General features: G+C 40.1%; 1 protein-coding gene across 1 annotated transcript in view; it reads left to right on the plus strand.

The window, feature by feature from the left end:
* The window catches only part of LOC131976915 (RNA-binding motif, single-stranded-interacting protein 3-like), a 142,311-nt gene that overhangs the window by 13,149 nt on the left and 111,622 nt on the right, over positions 1 to 17,540 (plus strand). The window lies entirely within an intron of this gene.

Consider the following 17,540-nt stretch of genomic DNA (forward strand, 5'->3'; position numbering starts at 1 on the left):
GAAGAAGAAATGAACAATAACAGAGGTTTTATCGATATAATGGCTACCAGAAACCTGTGAAGAATTGGTGGTATGGACCCTACAAATACCCATAAACTCAGTTTGTATATCAAAAGTTGTGAAGCTCAACCACTCTTTAGACCTGTACATTTATGCCAAACTGAGAGTGTGGAAATGATCAAGATTCATGAAAGAAAATCAGGCATACTTGCAGCTTTATAAATCTGATGAAAAGAATGCATATGCACATGTGTGTGCACAGGTTTAGTCTTGAGTTTACACAGAGTTTTGAGCATCTGGCCCCTGGGCTCAGTAAACACAGGTCAGGTGCTCCAACTATATATCGTTCTGTGCTTCACAGGCTATAAACATTTTATTCCGCACACATTATCATTTTCATGACATCTGTTAGCATTCTCTATTCCAAACTCAGGATTCACAGTGCACAAGTACAATTACTGTTAATTACAGCAGATATAGTGTACTAATTATTATTGTAGAGCTGACTGTATACATTGGGAGTTTACTGGAGCTGAGGCTTTGGCAAAGCTAAATAGATAAATACTGAATTAAGAGTGGACACGAACCTGAAACCTTCAACATCAACAGAACTGTATAATTGTTAGTCTTCATTATAGTTGTGTGTTTAGGGTGTTACTGAGTATCAAATTAAAACTCTAACTACGTGTCTGGTAGGAGTATACTAATATGAGACTAGACAACGTCTTAGATTTTGGATACTATAATATAGTAATATGGCAGTGTTGTTGTTTTTTATGGCTTAAAAGGCTGCATTACAGTAAAGTGATGTCATTTCCTGAACTTACCAGAATGTTCTTGCTGTTCTATTATTAACATTTGTCCATTTAGTCATTATGTCCACATTACTGATGATTAATTATCTTCCTGTGTGAATATTTTTTGAAAGCACCAATAGTCAACCATATCAGTGTAATATTAATATTGAGACATTTGGTTAAAAATGTCATGATATTTTATTTTCTCCATATTGCCCAGCACTAATGTCTGGGTTATGGCAACCACCAGAGCAACCACAAGAATTATGAATGTGAATAGAGCCTCAGTTTTCTTCTCCATCACAGTGTCATTTTTAACAACAAAACAAGGCAGACCTCCACAGTCTCATTGAGTAAATAAAATAATTACAAAGTATTGAATTCAAGCAAAATATGGCCTCCTTTTTGGTTTATCTTGAAGGTGCCATGGTGGTGCTATCAGTGGGTAACATCTGATGCAAAATCTACATCCTAAAAGTCCAAAGTGTTACTCCCCATTAACCCCTTGCGTTAACTAGAACTTAAAACCTTAAAGCATGCACTCATTAAAGCCCACAAAACAAAGTCCTGCTATTTACAAGGATTTCTCACCAAAGTTTTTTTTCCCAGCCAAATAACTGCAGGACACTAGGATTTTAATATGCATGTGTGCTTATGCATCTTGTTTTTGTGTTTGCTGAGGACTAGTGTCTGCTCTGAGACAAATCTGCCCCCTGCTAGCCACATTAAATGTGTCAGCAGGTGGAAAATCTTTAACCTGACAGATAAAATGTGCAGAATGAAACAAATAAAAAATAAAGCTTCCATTTGCCAAGATTCCAGGGAAACATCCAACTGATCAGATCCAGAACACACTGCACTTTCGGTCTCATGCCTTATACTACCCAAACATTTCTATTCCTATTTATTTCTATTATTTTTTTTAAAAGGTACCACAAGTGCTCATCAATATTAAAGAATAACAACAAAAATGAGAGAAAAATCACATTTCTGATGTATAATCATAAACCCCAAAGAAAATATTCAACCCGAGCACACACACCATGCCTTCTCCTCAACACTCCATTGTCTCACCTTAGTGTCTGCTAAACACTGATAATGTTTAAATCTGTGGCACTTAAGAGTTCTTGCAAGCACACAGGACACATTTTTGTACCCAGCAGCATAGCATGACAGCTCCAAGTGTGAACACACTCTGGAACTCAACCTCTGCACTTCTTCTTTCTCAGTCTGAGAGGAATATGTAAAGAAATGCAGTTAAACTCTATAAAACTGCCACAGTGTTTGCCCTTACAGGCAGTTTAGCTGGGTTACAGACACACTCTTGTCCCTGAGCCAGAGGTGGCTGGCCCGGCCAAACATCTCCTATTCCCTGCTAATGAAATCCTGAATAAAACCCTCCCTGCACGGCTTGATCCCACACACACAATTGCACAAGTACAAACACACAAACACAAACACCCACTCTCCAGGGTTGTGGTACGCACACACACAAACACACGCAGAACCCCTGCAGTCCCAGCCAGGGATTATCCTAGGAAAACACTCCTTTTGTTGGGCCCCAGTCAAATTACTTTTCAGAGCTCTCACGCTTTTATCAGAGCTGTCTACATAACTGTGTATGTATGTGCATGTGTGTGTGTACGGCCATGGCTGCTGCTGATTGCAGGGAGCACATCCAGTGAATGGTCACTAATGACACTTGAAAGTAAGCTGTTTATTTTGCCCTCAGTGTGTGTGTGTGTGTGTGTGTGTGTGTGTGAGTGTGAGAGAGAGAGAGAGAGAGTGTGTGTGTGTGTGTGTGTGTGTGTGTGTGTGTCTACACATATGCCAGTGATTTTCTAAGGATAGTATAACACAAAATCACCATGTTGTGTTGCCTATTGGCAGGCTGGTCAGGTGTTTGTGACATTTCAACTTGACATTTATGAATAAAGACACTGATACTTATAAACACAAACATGGTTCATGTTGCACTTCCTGTATGCCTGCTGCTCCTGGGACTCACACACCCCACTCTGTGAAGAAATATTTTGGAAGTTCTGAAAGACTACTGACTACTCACTAGCAAGGTTTAAATGTAGTAAGTAGTCTTACTGGCCTCAACATACCTTTAACAGAGGGTTGTCAGATCAGGAAAATGCTAATAAATGCTTTTATTATATTATGAAACAGTGACCTTTTTGACTGGGGGGACTTTCTTTGTTTCTATTTCATAGTAGGTACTCTCCTAGCACAAGAAGAACCTTGAGAGACGTAAATATATTGTGATTGTTCCAGAAACGTTGGTTTACATTGATTGGTTGAGCATAGCCAATAAAGCACCAACAAACGCCCTTTTAAAAACAAACAAACATTAGCCCTGTAAACAACAGACACCACAAAACACAAGCCGCAAAGAAAACCCAGACAAATGAACCAACAGTCAAGTCCAGGCTTTACTGAGCATATATATGACATATATATATCATATATATGGACATCATCATATATATTTTAAGTCTTCAGCCACCAGCCTGCTAACGTCACCTCAGCATTCCTATTGCTGGTGCAACTGCAAAGCCTTTGAAAGCATGTAGAGTAGTGGGTATTGTAGGTAATTAATCTCAAGGAGTCTCCAGAATTGTTTGGTCCAAAAACATCCATTGTTGCATCGCCTAGCAATACTAGAATATACACGTCATTTGCTAACAGCCGACTAGTTTGGGACAAAATCAGTCATTCTGACAATTACATTGCTTCTGCTTGAAATGTACAGTTTGCTACATTGTAACATCTCTGTTCTCTATTTCTTTATCTGTCCTTGAATGTACTGTAGTTAGCAGCAGAGAGCAAGCTGTACCCAGCAGGGGTCTGCTCACAGTACACCACGCAGTTTATCCATTACGCACAACTAATAAATATAGCCCATACAGCTCCCTACACTGCACTTCCTTTGGTGCCTATACTCCCGCCAAATGTGAAGTGAATCAGATAAACAGTTGTTTTTTTAAAATTCAATGGTCAGACAGACATACAGATGGAGATTCCTTCATTTTTAGCTAAATAAATATCATACATCACAAATTTTCCACAGGGGGCACACTATATTCTCTGACCTTTTGACCCTCTCTTAGGATGAGGAAAAACTGCCTAAAAACCCTTTTAATACAAAACAAATGGAAGAAACCTAAGAAAAAGAAAGTCATGGAGTTCAGGGAGACCTCTATAATGGCTGCCAATGTACGCTCATACTTTTATTCTGTGGATAATTATTTTCTGGGGTACCAACTCTCAGCCTGGGCAACGGCCAACTCAGTTGACTGGGCACAGCTTGTAAAGCTACATTCAGCTTCTATTCATTCACACTACCGGCTCTCCTCGGAGACTACCAGTCTTTTTCAAAGTTGTGTGAGAGTGTGCAAGTATGTTTTGGTGTGTGACTGCCCATGTCTTTCTGTGTGTGTGTTTGTGTGTATGTGCGTGTGTATGGGTGTGCTCGAGAGCGTGCGTGTGCGCCTGAGACGCAGAGAGATGAGGCAAGAGTGCCAATGTGAGAGATAAACAGAGACTAACAACGAAGGAGGAGAAGTGAAGCGTGTGCACGTGGGCTCGTGTGCATGTGTACGTGTGTACGTGTGTGCCGAGGGTGCAAACTAGCTTTGTAGCTCTCAGTGAAGTGTTGATTTAAGTGGAAGTGGAGGGAGGAGATGGGATAAAAGGCCTGACTAGATTAGGCTGGCACACACTACTGAGGCGTGCTGTACTGCCTGGCCTTTCAACTGTGCACTGAATGCACGTGTGTGTGTGTGTGTGTGTGTGTGTGTGTGTGTGTGTGTGTGTGTGTGTGAGAGATACTAGTGCTTGTGTGACAACGTTGAGGACGCTCGTATTGGGATTTGTTTGTGCAACTGTTGGCTGCAGTTACTCTACTGCTGATATTGGTGCAGCTGTACAATAAAGCAGCAGATTAGCAGGGCCACTGCAGCCACTATAACGGCACTGAGAACACTAATCACAGTCCTGACATCTCAGCAATATCCTGTGCTGTACATAGTGTATGTTACCACTGTGAAGTGCCACTGTGGAGGGGAGGTATGGAGGTTTTACAGTGTCATCCACAGTTCTGCACGCCCCTCCTGAATTCCCCAGAGTCTTTATCTATGTGAAGGAGATGGGAAATAGATTAAAGACTCTGCAACTGTTTTTTCCATCCTTTAATATACTTATAACCTTGCAGTTTCTGCCAGTAGGAGGCTGAATTACAGCATATTCAAGCTCCCCCACCCAGGCGCCCCACTGTTTAAAGTCAAGGTAGTCTCCAACAATAATAGTTCATTGGCTAAGTCGCTTTGCAGAACTGTCTTTCCATGTTAGTCTTTCTGTGTGTAGGATACTGACAGTTGAGGGTAAAAATAACATTTAAAGTGGTTTTAAATGCTTGAGGTGTGCTTGATTTAATTGAAACAGACAACACAACAGCTTCAAAAGTGGTAACAGTGCCTGTAAAATTTGACAAGTCATCCGCCCTCTCGCTTATGTTTAAATATTGAACATGTATGCCACTGCTCTTTAGCCAGGGTTTAAAGAGCAGAGGCTCGCTTATTATTGACCGGGTGTTTGTGCAGCAAGGTTTAACAATCATCAAGCCTCTATTTTTACCAAAAACAGTGCTTAAAACACAGTTAAATAAGTAGGAGTCTGTGGGCTGACACATTTTGGCAACAGCAAGGTGAGAGTTAACTGAAGCCACTCATCATAATTCATTTTTTTGCCTCTGTACACTGCTGCTCGAACTCCACCACCGTGCTGACATTTGCACTGAACCATTGGATGAGACAGAGACATTAGTGTGCTACATGTGGTACAGCAGCAATCTGCATATTTCATTGATTTAACTTCCTGTATGAATAATTAAGACTCTTACAGGCAGTATATCCATGCGCATGTAAGTTTGCAGCCTTGTATGCACATTCTCAGTTGGCTAGCTGTGTATATAGTGCATAACTGATGTGCACATGTATAGGCTTACTTAGTATTGTTCATTGAGAAGATGTTTTTTATTCAATTTGCATTACAGGGCATTGATGCAGAAGTGCAAATACAAGAGTATGTTAAGAAGACTTTCTTAACTAATCTTGACATTGTTGTTTGACTCTGCATATCAGTGAGTATTTCCTGCTGTTATTAGTGCTGTTTTTTGGGTCGACCTATGTGTGACTCATTCCGACACTACTGAGGTTAGCTGAGCTTTACCACATTTCATCATTGTATTCTGTTATCTTGTAGTATTTTCCTGTTATTAATCTTTATCTATAACAAATATTCTATCTTCTGATTACTCTTCTTCCTGTTGTCTCTATAACTTACCAGTACTTTGAGGTGTTGTAACATTGCTTTTTCTCTACATTAAATAAACTACATAACAAATACACCAAAAAATGTAAACAAGTGATGCATTACTCCAAATCATCTCCTAATAGAGATGATTTGGATTTTTCTCCTGGATTAGCAGCAGCAGCTACATGCAGTTACATAATACATGAATAGTACCTGATATGGACAGTTCCACTTATAGCTTTATCATAATCCTGTTATTTTTACTTTCCACCCGTATCACTGTGTAAGTCTGCCTATCTTCCTTCAGCTGATATCCCATTGTTTCACACTCGAAAAATCGAAATAAGACCATTTTATGTAGACTGTAAAAACCCAGAAACATGCTTGCAGGCGTGAATGAAATGTAGAAAGTATTTGTATGTAATAAAATCATGTATACGCACACGCATACACACGCACAGCAACTGTCAACTGCTAGATTAGATGCAGTGGAGGCGCAGAGTACAACAGGAGGGGCATTCAGTGCACCGCTGTGACAGAAAATACTAACTGTAGCACTCTTACCAATACCAACCCTAGAATTATCCTCTCAGCAGAGGTCTCTCAGTCCTCCCTGTCTCTCTGCAGAAGAAATCAATGATGTGGGGGACTCTCAGCCAGTACGGCGGGAGACCCACCTGCATACAATAAATTATTTTTTTTTTGTTCTGTAGAGAATGCAGATGTAATCTGATTCTGCTGTTTTCAGTCTGACAGATTTTAACCTGCTGAAACGGCTAACTTTGCTACCAGTTTCTCCTCCAATTATGTCTAATATCTATTCCAATAGTTCTGTGTCGTGCAAGTTAAAATGATCATACTGATGACTACATTTCTCTCTTGAGTTTTCCATTTTCTCCGAAGCACCACAGTGGATTAAATACTAAGAAGACAGAGGTGAAACTGCAACCAATCTTCTTATTGCTCTGCAGTAAGTTGATCCAAAGGATTATTTTCAAAAAGTCAATGTATTCCACCAATGGATATCTCTTGTTATAGGATACTGTGACTGAGTACTTTCTAGAAACAAATCTGCTTTTAAGGAGGGTTAAGTTGAGTGGCAGGTACTTGAAAAATAAGGAAGTGGTGGCGGAACATACAACAGATTAAAACATTCACACGCATGTAGCTGTATAGACACACTGCAGTGGTTAAAGCAGCACACTGTGTACATAACAGTGCATATCTTAGTAGAATGGACATTACATAATGCCACTGTGATCTCCACGACTTAAGCCTAAAGCTCAACTCATATTCACAAAGAAACTAAAATGGAGCTGGCCCAGGTGGTGTTGGTTACAGTCTGGAGGAGGTGTCTGGTGGTTTGTACATCAACAGAGGATGCTGGGTCAAAAATGTTAAAGCACAACAGCAGACGAGACGCAGAGGAAATAAAGGAGAGGATCAGAGTAAGAGGGGACTAAGGCACAGATAAGGCAGAGAGGAGAAGAAAGGGGGGCAGAGGGAAAATATGAAGCACTTTCGAAAATAAGCTTAAGAGGAGAGTTGCTTGACTCTCTGCTATGGGAATCCCCTCCTACAGTCTGTAGCCTGAAAAATGTAACTTTTACAAATTCATATGTCACTTTCCCACCCAGCATCATATATTCTTTCTAAGTATTCACTCTAATTGCTTTCAGCAATTACTCCTTTGACTTCTCTCTAAAATACTGTATATATCATCAGAGCTATATTGCTAGGGCGCTATGGTTCTTAATCCTTCACTTTTTATTATTGCCTGCTTATGGTTTTCATGCCAAAGGAAGCTTATTCAATTTCTAGATTGCAAAAAAAAAAAAAAAAAAGGAATTCATGAGAAAATATAGACAGACAAAGCATCATTTTGTACGGAAAGCTGAAAGACAGTCTTACAGATTCCAAAGCATGCAATCTGGACTTCACAACAGTCAATCAGTGACAGGAAGTCCAGCCGAATTACAGATTGAGTGGCAAACCCAGACAGAAGGGAAATGGGGCTGACAAAAGTGGAGAGGCAAAACAGAGACAAAGCAACAGAGGCAGACTCTTGCTTTCTTCCAAAGTACAGCCACAAGCTGTTGGTCTCAGTCTGCCAACGTAGCTCAACTTCCCAGCCATAGATAAGCTGTGTGTGTGTGTGTGTGTGTGTGTGTGTGTGTACATAATTCATAAGCGTAGCCAAATCAAGATCGAGAGATTATCATGACCAGTGGCACAAAAGAGGAGAGAAAGAGAGTCAGAATGGGAACAGAAAAAGTCAAGGGGAAATAGTTAGCAAGGGCTATACAAATGTAATTACAGGTTACAGAGCATCAGCTAGTTTATATTCAGCCCACACTTACCTGTATGCACCAGCATGTGTTCACATACACATTCCCATAGGCTCCCCGTGTATAACACTCTCCTCCCTCTGTTTCTCTATCTCCATTCAATGGCTCCTTCCCTCCCTCCCTCCTTCCCTCCCTCCCTCTTTTACTTTCAAGGAAGGGTAATCCCTCTTGTAGCTAATGTGCTGTGACATTTCATGGTACAATAGGATTTGGGAGACACTATGTATTCTCATGGTGCCGGGGTCTGGCTGATAACCTCGCTGTCTGGGTGATTTTGGACTGCAACAACTCTTGGACTAGTTTTTATCTCACTTTGGAAATCTAATTCTCAAGGTGGAAATGCAGTTCACAATAATACAGACACTGAGGTGACACTTCAGGGTTTATTGGCAAACCACAATAACCGCATACGGTCAAACAGTATTTTGAATTTAAAAAATGGGCCATAAAATAGATCTGATTCACAGGTTTAATGATGTTGCATCAACTGTCATGTTACAGATGAATGTTTTTCTGAGTCCTGACGCAGGTCACAGCCAATGAAAACATTATTCTAACTGAGTGGTTTATGCTTGTCAAATAATAGAGGTGTCGATTTTATTCACACGATTTTGACTCGAGTCACACTCAAACAAATTTGATTATTTGACATAACAAAATCAAAAAAGACTTGCAACTCAATTTGGACTTTAACACCAATGACTCGTGACTAGAGCCATTTGACTTGAAAATAATTGATATCATTCCCCAACCCAGTCACACTAGTTTTTACAAATGAATGACAAATTAAAAAGCTTTTTGTAAATGTAATATAATAATATTCTGTCTATAAAATGGCATTAAATTTGATGAAAAGCATAGTAGGTCCCACCTCGGCTGTGTACAAGCCCAATTCCAAAAAAGGTGTTTATAACGTAAACAGAATCCATTAAATTCAGTGTGTATATATTTATGAAAACCAAAAGTTTCCCACTTTGAGCATCCAATGTCTTGTCTTTGCATTATATTAAATTGAATGTAAGTCACAAAGGGTTTTCAAATAGTTTACATTATGTTTCTATAACGTTTTTACACCTTTTTTTGACCACATTCAAAAAAGTGGTTCGTAGTCTTTTAATTAAGATTTTTTTCTTTTTCTTTTGACAATCCAGACTCCTCTGTCATCTATAGTTCCCAAACATTACTCCCAAACAAACATACTCTCACATAGACCAATCTCTGCAACACTGTGTCAGAGCTGTGGATAAATGCTCAAGCTCACTTGTATTTCCTTTAACCATTAACAATTGTCCCGGGCAGTGCTGAGCCCAGAATGCAGCAATGGTGCCCCTGAAAGATAAATAGTAGAAGGGGAGGAAATAGCTGTCCGATGGCAGCCTTATCCCGACAGAGTACATCTTGTGAGTCAGACTACTCATGCCAAAATATTGGCACAAACAGTTCTCGGTACAATACAACCACATCTCATGTTTCTTTTGAGGAGTAGTACAGAGGCAATCATTTAAAAGCTGATGTGGTTCTCCTTTTGCTTTGTTGATCAGGTAAGCTGGGAATTTAACATTACCGTGAAAGATAAGTGTCGTAGCTGGACAGAATGTCTCCATTTTCTATAAAGGTAGAATATTGGCACATGAGAGGTGATATGATACTGATAGCAGGGTTTCCCTTTGGATCAGCTGAGGGCTGGAGAAGTGCTTATCTCACCAGCAGAGCTGATGTGTGAGGATAGGATATGGGGGCGGTAAATGTGCTCATCAACCTTCAGGCACAGATATGATGCCGCCAGAGTGCCTTCAGCTGGACAGCGTTTAGTGAAGGCAATGTTGGAAGGGATAAATGTTAAATACTCTGCATGACATTTATTGTGGATTATTGTCTTTAGTTTCTCCGAACAAATCAGGATGTTAAACTGCAATGAATGACAGCATGCTGTCCTCCTATAATTTTCCTTATGTTTCTTATCCTGAGAGGCATCTTACAGGGTTCACAAGCTGACAAAAAACTGTGAACACAATTTTCCGACTTCTAGTTGCAGACCTCTGTACATAAAAGCATGCACTATTAACTATTTATCAATGAATGACAAGAACATTTTCATTTTTCCCTTTGATAACTGTGCAGATTTTAAACTACAAAAGGGCTACGCTACATAAACAGCCTCTTACTGTAATAAAAAAATAAGAACAAATATGTGGTTAAGAGGCTATTACATGACAATAATGGCCTGCCCTTCACATTACTTCCCGATTATTCAAACTGTAGTGAAGCCTTGAGTCCTGAAAAGGCAAATTCGATTCACAACCTGCCATTATCCTCTGCGCCAAGTCAAGCATTAAATCATCAAATGAATGACTTTAATCCAAGTCATGCAAAAGCCCCTGATGCTGCGCACAACATCTTCCTCAGCTAAATGCAGATTACAACTGAAGTGAGCCGAGTGTTTATCTAGCTAACAACCGTACGAGGGGACTAACGTCTTGTCGCTTTGATTTGCCGTAAGATTTGTTCTGAGAGCGTGACAGCAAGCGTGAGACAGATAGAAGCTGAGAAGTGTCACGCCCAGATCCATGAGACGGGGGTTTGGCAGGCCTGCAATTGCTGTTTTGGCTGACTGTGTTATACCTGGAGGGAACTCGATGCTGCCGTCGCTACACTGTAGCCAATTTAGCTGGTGCACAGCTGCTAAGAGGCTCCCCGAGGTGTGTGTGTATGTGTGCTTCAGGATTAAGCCACAGCACCAATTAAAGCCTCAGACTGGTTTTTAAAGGATAAATTATTAACAGCAGAAGTGACCTCTCTGGTGGCCTTTCCTGCCTCCTCTGCTATTCTCTTCTCCTCTCCAACCTTCCTCTCCTTTTCATCAAATTTGCCTGTCTTCTTTCACAACATCTTCTCGTACTTTGACTTCTGTTTTTATTCTCTGTTGTCTCTTTTGTTTCACTTTTTTACTACTGTCCGTGGTACAACCTCAAAAAGGTTTTAAGTGTTTTTTTATATTTTACTGTTTTCTTTTAGAATCTGGCTTTTGGTGTTGCAATTCAAAATCTCAACTCTCATCTTCTCACTCAAAAAAAAAGGAATGTTAAAGATTGTTCTATCAGCAAAGCATATTTGAGAAAGATGTCTTTCTGTTTTCCTCTCTAACCTTCGTTGGTTCAATGTGAAATTTCCCTTTCAAGATGTATTTTTCTTCACTGAATACTTTGGTATATTTATGCCTCCAGGTTAGAGTTGGACTTGATTGTTGCTCTATGCAGCTGCATTCCCCTTTCCCCTTGTGTTCAATAGCAAAAGCATGTTAGCCAGTAATGGATACTTTTAACCTTTTCCAGGTAATTTGATCAGGCCTTTAAATCAATCCGAGCACGCACACTGTCTCGGTAATGATCGATGAATACATCCACTGCTGCTCTCGCTGTTCTGCTCTGTGCTATTGTTTTTTTAAATGGCCGAACCATGCCTCTTTCTGATTTGGTGAATGCTTCACTACTGGATCCTGAATTATAAATGTATCGTCTCTCACAGGGACAAAAGAGGAGTGAGAGTTGAAATGGTTTAGAGACCTAAATGTATTTAACACCGGGATTACTTCATGCTGTCATTCAGTATTCCAGCAAATGGAATTTCCTGTGGAAAATGGTGCGGCATCCCCTTGCTATATTATATTGGTCCAGTGGCTTGTCATAATCCAGATGCAATTTGTTTTGGCAGTTGACTCTATTAACATACTTTTGGAACACAGTGCACAGAATATAAATTGTGAGTTTGATTCCAGCAGTAAAGTGTATACAGTGGAGGTGCACGGTGTAAAATTATTAGACCTAACTTATATCATGTGTGTCTGATGCATTGCTTTGCCTCTCTCGTGGCTGCCCATGTTATGTATTTTTCTCTGGCACATTTTTCTCAGATGTTTCTGTCTAATCTTCCACCTGAGAAATAAAGAACATAATGATTTGACTGAGCTCTACCTTTGTTACGATGCCCTATTATGGATTTTCCCTCTAGATATCCTCAGGTCATCATCTGATCTCAGTCAGCGGGCTTGGATTCCACTCAATATGTTCTTACACTCTGATCTCTTCCTCCATCCCTCTACCCCTCCCCCTCTTACTCTGTCTTTCCCTGAATATTTGCTCCTCTCAGATTTGATGAAGGAATTTAATTAGAGCAGAGAGAGAAACAGGAAGGAAAGAGGGACACGGTGAGGGAAGGAAGCAGACTAATAATGAATGGTCAGTGACCCTGAGATCAGACAAGGTAAAGATAAGTGTGTTTAAATCAGACCCGGTCGATTTGGAGGAGAGAGGCATATTGAACCTTGTTACTACATTACACGAGACTGTATATAGATGTAGTGGTGCATTGATGCTGCAACATTGCTTCACTTACAACTGAAATTACCAGTAACCCCTGAAGCAACCATGCAGCATCACAAGTTGAATGTTCAGACGTCAGACGCCTATCAGATATCTCTATTCACTGCCATAGCTCAGCAATATGTCCTTAAACAGGAGCTCTTGTTTACAGTGTTTTTTATATGACTATGTTGATATCAGCCTTGGATTAGTTTTACAGTGCAGCTCAGCTATGTCCTGTTGTCGGGTGCCAACTCACATCCTACAATTGTAGGGAGATGGAGGTGTATTTATACATTTGAAAAATCTCAGCATAAAAATATACTAGAATTGAATGATTCCCAGAGTTCAGATATATAAATACAGTCAAGGAAAAAAAACATTAGACCACCCTTGTTTTCTTCAATTTGTTTTTCATTTAATGCCTTATGTACAACTAAAGGTGCATTTGTTTGGACACATTTAATGATAAAAACAAAAATAGCTCATAAGAGTTTAATTTAAGAGCTGATATCTACCCATTTTCCATGGTTTTCTTAATAACCACAATCATTATCAAGAAAACCATGGAAAATGGCTCGATATCAGCTGGTTACATTATGTATTTTCTGTATAATAATAGCTTCTAGGCTGCTATAGTCTTGTAGCTAGAAGCGAGGTAGCTAATTAAGTGATTAATTAACTTACTTAACTCAACTTAACTGTTGGAGGGATTAATATTTTACAGACATTTATCTTTTTTTTTTCATATACGTAACCTGTTATGTGTCTTTATGCTGCTGCTAATTATCAAATTTTAGCAAGCTAACGTTAAACTGATTTGGTTAACATGGTTAGCATTTACTGTGTCTGAATTTAGATACTTCCGTTAGTAAACTTCTATGTTGTACACTTGCACCTTGTAATATTTAACTGCTTCTTCTTCTTCTTAAATGGACAATTGTTTTTTACTTTGGCACTGTTGCTGAGCATGGTGATGTTAGCATTTAGCTTAAACCACCACTGAGCCAGTACAGTGTAGAGCTGCTAGCATGGCTGCCTTGTCATAACTGACAGGTTTATCTTAAATGTTCTGCTACATGATGCAGACAGGCGTTTTTTTCTTTTTGTTTTCTGTCATGTGTTTGTGTGTGTGTGTGTGTGTGTATGTGTCTTGTGGTACATCCTTGAAAATAGGATAGTTAATTTCAAGGGTTACACAAGGACTGATCCTGGTACACAATATATTTGAACATCAATATTAACCAGCGTGAGGTAATATAAACTGTCAGTTTCTTTATAACTTCCACCTCTGCCACAGACTCTAATGCCACAGAATCTGTTCACCAACACCTGATATTATTTCTCAGCTGCCTTTTCCAGTAATGTGATACATTGCCATCCCCATTTCTGTTGCCTCATACACCCACATAATATATTGTATGTCATGACCTGTGATGTTGCTACGCTTATAGAGACATTTTAATTGATTCTCTAATGAGAGTAGACCCCCCTCAACACACGAGAGTACACACACACACACACACACACACCTACAAATTGCTATCTTTTCAGTTTCTCATTTTTGCTGCGAGAAGACAAACCCAGCACGCAAGTGGGTGCACCCACCCACCCACACCCACACACACACACACACACACACACACACACACACACATGCCAGTTCCTATCTTTTCAGCTTCTCATTGTTGCCGTGGAGAAACATTATTCTGTCTGCACACTTATTCTATAGTCTCCATTCTTTGACCTGACGCTATATAAGCATTCTGTCTTTTTCTTATGCCCTCTTATTCTGATGGTAATTTGACTGCCTGAAAGGACTGGCAGAGGATTGTTCTGTCTCATTCAACAAAATACGCTAAAAAGTCATTCCTGGGATTAAAAAAAGCTCCGCGGTGGATTTCCAGGGCTCTGTTGTCGTCTCCGCAGTTGCCCGTCGGCCCACCGTTCATATGCTAATGAGCTACAGCTTGATTGTTTCCTCATATTTTAATCTCCTGCACGGTGTTAGAGGAGAGGAGGAGGAGGAGGAGGAGGGGGCTGCAGATAGGAGGAATGCGAGCGTGAGGAAGAGATGAGACGAGAGGAAAAAGAGATGATGGACCAGGAAAAGAAGAGAGGGCAGAGGCTGCCGGCAGCTGAGGAATGGAGAGGAGGAGAAAGTTGAAGACAAAAGACGAGGAGATGAAGTTATGTAGGAGGAGGAGAAAAGCAAAATATTTGACTGGAACAGTGAGAAGGTGAGGGACATGAGAGGGCACGAAGATATTATTAATATTCAAGCAGGAGACGATAAGATAAAGAGGGATAGAAGCGCTGCTGGATGTTAAGCGGCAGGTAGGAATATACAGTTCACCTTATAAGGAGACATCCAGAGTTCATTAGCAGGACAAAGAAGTGGAGCTGCTGCTGCTGCTGCTAAAACTCAATATTAAGCATCGCTTCAGTTTAAACTTTGAGGGGAGTCACTGAAGAACAATGAAACCTCCATACTTTCCTCTTTAAATGTAGGTCTGTATAAAACCAATCACGATCTCCCGTCTGCTGCCGCTCATCATGCATACTGCAGGGTTGAAACACTGACCAGGGGGCAATGAGAGGAGGAGCGAGAGAGACTTTCTTGAATAAACTAACGTGTCATTTGCATAAATATACATAATAAAAGAGCTTTGTGCAAAGCTCCTCTTCAATATGCATTTTTCCCCCCTTTTTGTAACTTGCATGCTAGAGGTCATGCAATTAAAAAGAAAGAATGTAGCATATGATTTTTTTTTTTTTGGAATATACTCAGAGAGGTGAAGGGAAAATCATCGCAGAGGGTTTTGAAGTATAATGGATTGGAATGATTTTCTTGGACGTCACTCAGGAAGGGTGTTTTTTTGGGAAAGTGAGTGCAAGGTCAGTTGCTTAAGCGTAGGTAGATTTGTTTGGTACTGTGATTGTTCCAGACAGCAAAGGCAGCATGTATGCAAGAAAATAGCTTACCAAGGACTTGAATCAGAGCCAAAATGCGCATAGTACAGACATTTAATAAGAGATATGTGCACTGGCATACATACTCGTCTTAAAGCCTTTGGAAGAATAAGTAAAATCTATTCCTGGACATCATTTCAGTGGATATTTAAACTGTAAAAAGTGTGGTGTTATACATGGACTGTATGGTTTTTTTGCACTTTTTTTGGAAGCACTGTCTTGGCCTGATATATCTTTTACATACCCAGAATTTATTGAATTCCACTGCTTTCATTCCACCTTATCCAGAGCCCATTTTCTGTCAGCTCTAGATCCAACAGCAAAGCAGGAAAATGTCTTTAATATATGCTTCTTCCTGTTGGAGAGTACACTAATGCACAACCTCGATTGCTAGAAAAGAATGTCAATATTGGATAATTCCGCAAAACCCGGGATTATGTTCAATGTTAACCTTTTTTTCTGTTCAACCTAAATTTTCACTTTCTGCAATATCTGCAGCAGCTATCTATGGCAGCTCTTATATGGTTAAGGTCAGAGTAAAGGTTGTTTTTATGGCAAATAAATATTCTTAACATATGGTTTGGGTTAGTAACTAAAACACTTGGTTAAGTTTGGAGAAAAATCTTGGTTAGTGTAATAAAAATACACTTGCAGGTTTGACAGAAGGCCAACTCCAGCCACCTGCATCCTCTCCGTCTTTAACCAGCCTCCTCTTGTTGTGTCCTGAGGATTTTTAGAATTGCCTACACTTTAGCCCAAGACACAAATATGAAGAGGAATTGTTCCTCCTTATGCACTTTAAGCTATAGAATAAACATCTCTCAACAAATAAATGCACACATACAGACTATACCCAAATATAGACATACATAGTTGTTGCACAAGCTCACATTGGTTGGTTCAGTCTTTTCCCACAACCTCGCACACAGACACACACACACAGTCATGACCCCAAGAACAATAGCCACGCAGCCGAACACAAATTCAAATCAATCTCAAGTTAAACAGCTTGCCTGTAAACTCACATATAGCCTGCACCTCCCCTCTCTCTGACCTTCTGAAAAACACAGCCACAGGAATTCACTGAGAGTTCAGCAGCGTCACTGCAGACTCTCCATCATCTTCTTATCTACCACCAGGTCAGTCAGCACCAAGTCCAAACTGGATGTCCCCCTGGGATGTTTGTGCAACTTGTTTATGACAGCCCAAGTGTTGTTGATGCTTTTGTTGCTGATGTTAACAAGAGAGATAGAGAGGTAGAGGGCTGGAACACGGCGTTCCACTGGGAAGGAACCTAGACGACCTGATCTTCAGAGCAGAGAAGCAGGGGGAGGGAGTCGTTTGGGAAGGGGATGAGAGAGGAGAGGAAATTAGGGGAGAGGTGAGAGATAAACAAGAGAGACAGAAAGTGGACACACATGAAGTGTAATGGTGGATAGAAGAACAGGCAGAAAGCCTCGCAGAATGAGACGTCAGCGATAGTGTGTGTCTTTATTGCGCGGCTCATTCTAAAAGGCAGGAACAAAGACTGTATTTTCAGAAGACCTCAGCACTGACAGAATGAGTTTTTATTATGTCAGACAAGGGAAACATTTTGTTGAAAAATATGAGCGATTTTACCAGCAGTATTGTTTTATATGTGTTTCAGTCTGTATGTGTCAAATATAGTTTCAACTTCTTAAATTTAGTTTTTAATGTTGTGGTTTCCTTTTGCACAATTCTTTTGATGATAAATGAAATAGGCC

Source organism: Centropristis striata, chromosome 8 (genome assembly GCF_030273125.1).
Source record: "Centropristis striata isolate RG_2023a ecotype Rhode Island chromosome 8, C.striata_1.0, whole genome shotgun sequence".
NCBI lineage: Eukaryota > Metazoa > Chordata > Actinopteri > Perciformes > Serranidae > Centropristis > Centropristis striata.